The following is a 6,000-nucleotide window of genomic DNA, read 5'->3' as shown; positions in this document are numbered from 1 at the left end:
CCTCATGTCCATGCATGCCTGAAGAACCAGTGAACACATTCAAGTTCTGTACATAAAGGTATTTTACAATCTGGGATGTGGTTCTTAAGAAATAATAAAATAGATGCAAGGCTTTCAAAGTTCAAATTTTCTTTTTCTTTTTCTTGTTTATATATATTTTGAGATGGAGTCTTACTCTGTCACCCAGGCTGGAGTACAGTGGCACAATCTCATCTCACTGCAACCTCCGCCTTCCAAGTTCAAGCAATTCACCTGCCTCAGCCTCCAGAGTAGCTGGGATTACAGGTGCCCACCACCACACCTGGCTAATTTTTACATTTTTAGTAGAGACGGGGTTTCACCATGTTGGCCAGGCTGGTCTTGAACTCCTGACCTCAAGTGACCCACCTGCCTTGGCCTCCCAAAGTGTGGGGATTACAGGCATGAGCCACTGCGCCCAGCCAAATTTTCTTTTTAAATATCTGATTTTCATTTACCCTGTCCGCTGTCCAAAAAATGAACTTCCTGATTCTCCTCTACTCTTCCTGCTCCTCCCTCCCTCCCCACCAGCTGATTACACCACCCCAGTGTGCCCTTCTGTTGCCCTCTCCTTCAAAGATCCAATATTTGGCATAGGCTAGTCTCTTGCATTGGCACAGAAATATAATTAAAAGTATCCTGAGGCCACCAATGATTATCGAGATGACCTTAGACAGGGAGTGAACAGCTCAGTACTGGAGTTTCATCGTCTGGAAACTGCATGATAATGGCACCCATCTCTTGGGGGTGTAAGGAGTAAATGGGACGATAGAGTAAGAAGATAGTTCTGGCACATAGTAAATGTTCAGTAAAATGCTAACTGAGCTGTGGCTGCTGAGATTTTTCAGACTCCAAATATCTCTTGACCAGCTCATCAGCAAAGCCCATCAGAGATTCCGTCCTTGGATTTACTGAGGAGTTACTCCTTGTTAAATTAAATACACTAACAGCCCTTTTTAATTTGGCTTATTAGCGTTTACCAGAAAACTACTCACACAGGAACGTGGAAAGCCCAGAGGGACTCTGTTTTTGCGTCTGTGGAATGGGAACCGCACAGGGCTGTTTCAGGGATCGGTTTATACGTAGCCTGTGACTGTCAGAGGTAAAAGACAGAGCAGACTTGAGGGATGCTGCTGCTGCCCTCCTGGAAGGTGAGCGCCTGGCCTCTCTTCCCTCTTAGCTTCCCCTTCCCTCTTCCCCCAGGACTCCAGCAGAAGAGGCAGGGAGCCTGGTATCAGAGTCCATGGCACGGGTGCGTGGGGCCAGATTGTTGGGGAGAACATTCCGGGATACCTCTTCTTTCTCTGCCCGACTCATCACCAAGGACAGTCAGGCATGACTGGAGAAAGCAGAGCTCACTCTGGGCCCCACCTGGGCCCCACACCCTCTCAATCTCGCTCCAGCCTTTCTTTCCCTTGCTCACAGCTTGCTCCCACCGTCTCCTGTTTCTGTCTGTCAAGCTCAGAGTGGTGATGCAGAGCACAGGGCCTGGACAACGAGAGGCCTGTGTCCTTGCTCTCTGCCACTCCCTTCTTCCCTGCCTGCCTTTCTCCCTCCTACACACAGTCATCCCACGTAATGGACACCCACTCCCTGTCAGGTGCCAGATGGGCGCCAGGGGCATGACGGTGTCCTGGACAGATGGGATTCCACCCCCACACAGTTCAGTCACCCAATATGAGCTGTGTGACCTTGGGTGAGTCCATGGCTCTCTGTGTCTGCTTCCTTCTTTCCAGGCCTTTCTCTGACACTGAGGCCTTCTCTGGTCTGTGATTTGTGGTTAAGCCAACGCCTAAATGCCACAGAGGCGAGGCTGCAATTTTAGCTACAGCCCAAGGACAATCAGATTCAATGCCTGTTCCTCCCACGTGACTGTAAAACACCCACTTCCCCAAGCCCAATTTATTCATTTTCTATTTTAAAAACCATAACCAAAATCAAGCCCCAAATACGTGCCTAATGGCCATGCAACTGATTGGCCAAAGCATTAAGCTGCCCACCAGTTAGCAGCGGAACCGGCTCCTCCCTCGCTGTGGAAACCAGCCTCACAGCAGAGTCTGACCTGCCCAGGACTTGCCAGCCCCACCCGGGACTAGAACAGTGAGTGGGGTGGCCCAGGGTTTCTCCCCAGGGCAGTGTCCTCAAGCAGGAGCCCAGTGCGTAAGCTGTCTGTTTTGGCAGAGTGAGACTGCCTTCTGCAGACGGCATGCTCACACAGGCAGCCTCTCTGGCAGGATCCTGGCTGGTCTCCCATGAGTCAGAACAGCTGTGATCACTCCAGGAGGCCCATCTGGAACGGCTTAGGTGCTGGGAGGGGTCTTCTGGGCTGGTCTTGAACCTGTGTTTGCATAGCAAGCACACTGCTTTCATTTATATTGTGTGTTATAAATCAATACACATAGCAATCGTCCATAAAATGCAGGTATTCATACTTTACACAAGAATGCAAGAACAGAGTGTCCATGTGGAAGATGATTACCCTAACTCTGTGTTGGGTGCCTTGGGGTGGAGATCTGGGTGGCAATTCTAAAGGTTTCCCTCCTGAATGAGCCACCAGAAGCAGCCCCTGGGAGGCACCCTGTGTGGCACCACTCGGAGCTTTAGTTTCTTTATCTGGAAAGCTGCAATCAAAGCCTCTGTTCACACACAACTTTTTAGAATCAAATCAAACAAGCAAACAGGTATACAACTTTTCATGAGGTGTGAAGTTCTCATACACGAGGAGAGTGTCATTGTCGTTTTTATTGCCATCTGGTTACCCAAAGGGAACCAACACGGTAAACAGGTTTCCCACAAACTCCTCTTGGAAGCTTCTTCTAGTTTCTCCCGTTCCCCACCCTCTCTTGCGGAGTCTGAGGATGGTACCTGGCAGCCTCTGTGGATTGACTCAGCAGCACACGCCCGCTCAGTTCATGACCTCAGATGTCCCTCAAAATCTGCTGTACTAAATCCAGTTTGTTCCAACTCCTCTTTGGACAAGAATGTGAGTTTGCACTTGTGCCATGAATTAGGTGATAAAAGGGGGCTGGGCAGGACTGAGTCTTATTATAGCTCTGGGCTATGATTCTGGCCACGGAGTTCAAGCTTCATTTTTCCCAGCAACCTAGGGACTCAGGACTTCAGAAATCCTAGCAATGGCTGCAGTGTCTGTAGTGACAGCCAGTGCACGTCCCTCGCCTGCAGCAGCATGAAACACACACAGGCCTCGGCCTCCTCAGTCCCATTCCTGACGCCCGGCTTACCTACCTGAGACCCGGTCCAGCAGTGTCTAAGGACACCCAATGCTTCTGGGCTGGGCTGGGGCCTAGAGTGACTCCAGTCCCCCCGCTTTCATTTTACAGATGGAAACCAGATGCCCAGAATGAGAAGGGACTCACCTAGGTCACACATGAGTTTGTGGTTGTGAGAATCTTAACTGCCAGGCTCAGCTGGGTTAAATGGTGTCCTCGGAATTACCGGTACCTGTGAATGTAACCTTATTTGGACATAGGGTCTTTGCAGATGTCATTAGCAAGTCAAGGTCGTACTGGATTATGGTAGGCTCTGAATTCAGTGAGTGGTGTCCCTGTAAGAAGGCCATGTGAAGACACAGACGCACCGAGGGTAGAAGGCTGTGTGACAACAGAGGCGAAGACTGCAGTGATGCAGCCACAAGCCAAGGAATGCAGGGACTCAATGACAACCAGCAGACGCGAGGGAGAGGCGAGGAAGGGTTCCTCCGTAGAGCCCTCCCAGGGAGCAGGGCCCCACCACAACTCCAGACTTCTGGCCTCTAGAAGTGTGAGAGAAGGAATTTCTCTTGTTTTAAGCCACGCAGTTTGTGATACTTTGTTACGAGAACCCTGGGAACCGAATACACAGGCCAAGGCCCTCTCTGCTGTTTCCTGGAGCAGCAGTGACAGGGACGCGACCCACCTCACGGAGTGCCACGCTAGCCTGAGCTAAGCAGCTGACATAGATCATCTGAAGTAATCCTCCTGAGAGGCGCAGGAAACGGTTATTATTATCCTCACAGCAGCTCTATAAGGCAGGGTGCTTTTTTCAAACTGTAATTTTGAATAGTAATATAGTCATATATTTATATTTTATAAAAATATAAAAGCTCCCAAAGGTTGAGACACACAATGAAATGTCTCTCTCTCACTCCACCCCATCCCCTGCTACCCAGTTCCCTCCTCTGGGGCAGCCATTGTCACCAGGGTCTTGCAGAGTCTTCCAGAGCTGTTCCATAAGCAAACCTGCAAATAAGCTAAAATATCCTCCCACTTCCAAACACACACCTTTTGAAAACACAAATGTAATATACTATACAGATGGTTTCTCAACTCGTTTGTGAGTCCTGGAGGTTCTGTCCTCGTCTCAGCAACACTGGACCTAGATGGGCATCCTGACTTCTTGAAATGCCCCTCTCTGGAGCCACCCTCCTTGCTTTCCTTTCACCCTACTGGTTGCTCCTCTGTAGGACCCTGCACTGACCTCCTCTCCCCTCCCCTCCCCTCCCCTCCCCTCCCCTCCCCTCCTCTTCCCTTCCCTTTCCCTCCCTCAGTGTGGGTGAGCCCTGGGCTTACCTTGCCGTCTCCTCACCCCTCCCTGTACCCTTTCTCCCATATCAGCAGCTCACGGCCATCTCCACTCACTGACTCAAACCAGACCCACACACTCCCCCATCTTCAATCTGCCCTGATTCCTGGGGCTTCTCGCCCCACTGGAGCCATTTGACTCAACTGCCTTCTTCTCCCCATCTCCAGCGCCATCACCGCGACCCACTGGGGTCCTGCAATAGGCTTCTGGCTGGTCTCATGTCCATTCTTAACCTGCACACCACCCTGCAGTCCCTCTTTGCCAGCAGCAGCCACGTGATCATCTCAACACCTTGGTGGCCACCCCGTCTGTAGGATAAATCCAGACTCCCTTCCCGGCTTCCCAGCTCTTCAGGACGCATCTCCTGCCTCTCCCTCCAGCCTCACCTGAGACCATTCTCCCTTTGTGTCACTGGCCTCTCAGTGTCCTGAGTTCACCGAGCTCTGCTCCCTGTACCTGGCAAGCCCTTCCTCTGGTTAGCTCCTCTTCCTTTGAGGCTCAGCTTAAGTGTGTCGCCTTTTGGTGAGATCGCCTTCCTGACTCTCCTGTTATTTTCTATCTCAGTCTGTGGTTTGTTTTCCTCATAGCACTATGGCTGTGATTGTGATTGTGTGACAGAGTGTTTGCGGTTTGACTCTACCCTTCATGTAAACTCCATGACGGTGAGGGCCGTGTCCATCTCAGTTGCCGTTGTATCCCTAGAGCTCAGCACCCTGCCGGACACATAGTAGGCCTTTCAATAAAGGTCCATTGAATGAATAAGCAAATCTCCGTTTTACAGATGGAGGACCTGAGGGCGACAGTGGTTGAATCACTTACCCAAGGTCACACAGCAAGTAGAGCCAAGACTTGACACCAGGCAGCCTGATTCTAGAGATGGAGTTTATATAAGTTGTAAGAGAGGGACAAATGGTCATTGTGTACATTTGACCTTTCCCTACCTACAGAGAAGGAACAGAATCCCACGCTTTTATTGCAGTAGGAACCAGAGCTCTCTGAAGGCTTATCCTCCCTCTCAGTGTATCCGATATGAAGACCATGGAACTGAGATGTTGCCTTTGGAGTAATTTGCTGCCTGCTTAAACATTCTGCATCTGCGGTGAATAAGAGAGACTTTTTCAGGACTGTTGGTTAGGAGGCAAAAAGTTCAAATTGTCTTGCAGAAATGTTGAGCCTTTCAAATGTTCAGCTCCTTCCTTCTCACTGAATGAAGTTCAACCTTTATTAAACAGTGTGACCACAGCAGGGAGCCCTCCAAGGTAAGGAGCGGGGGCTGGGAAAACTGGGCTGTACTTTACAGCAGCCCTTCAGCTGCATCTACAGGAAGGGGTGAGTTGTTGCTGCGTTTCTCTGGCGGGGGCGGGGTTGGCAGGCCAGGGAGGCATTTCTCTCCAGCCCAGC

The sequence above is a fragment of the Trachypithecus francoisi genome, unplaced genomic scaffold (genome assembly GCF_009764315.1).
Source record: "Trachypithecus francoisi isolate TF-2019V2 unplaced genomic scaffold, Tfra_2.0 Lachesis_group0, whole genome shotgun sequence".
NCBI lineage: Eukaryota > Metazoa > Chordata > Mammalia > Primates > Cercopithecidae > Trachypithecus > Trachypithecus francoisi.
This window is presented reverse-complemented; position numbering follows the sequence as displayed.